Source organism: Penaeus monodon, chromosome 23 (assembly GCF_015228065.2).
Source record: "Penaeus monodon isolate SGIC_2016 chromosome 23, NSTDA_Pmon_1, whole genome shotgun sequence".
Lineage (NCBI taxonomy): Eukaryota > Metazoa > Arthropoda > Malacostraca > Decapoda > Penaeidae > Penaeus > Penaeus monodon.
This window is the reverse complement of record NC_051408.1, coordinates 4,234,547-4,234,880: the sequence shown is the minus strand read 5'-3', so window position 1 is coordinate 4,234,880 and position 334 is coordinate 4,234,547. Positions and strand designations below refer to the sequence as shown.

The following is a 334-nucleotide window of genomic DNA, read 5'->3' as shown; positions in this document are numbered from 1 at the left end:
CTTTGTATCTCTTGACCATTATATATTTTTCATTTATAATTAGGATATTAGCTGTAAACAGCCAATTCATAATTTCATGAACATAGTAAACTGAAAGAGTACACAAAGAAAGATTCAGTAATGGATAATTATCCATAATATATCCATAAAAGGATAAAGCAAAACTAAGTTAAGCCTATTGCATAATACCAATGGCTGTGGTGAACTGAGTCGCTAATGGCATCGTATCATGACACCCCAGGCCGTTGGCTCCTCAGATAGAGTTTGTCTTTCTCTGATAGTAAATGCATCATTTGCCATAGGTAAAGACTCATAAAGGAAAGGGAAACATTCA

At 34.1% G+C, this 334-nt stretch overlaps 1 protein-coding gene across 1 annotated transcript in view; it reads left to right on the top strand.

The window, feature by feature from the left end:
• LOC119587685 (scm-like with four MBT domains protein 2) overlaps positions 1–334 on the top strand; it is a 13,020-nt gene that overhangs the window by 926 nt on the left and 11,760 nt on the right. The gene's annotated exons all lie outside the window — the stretch shown is intronic.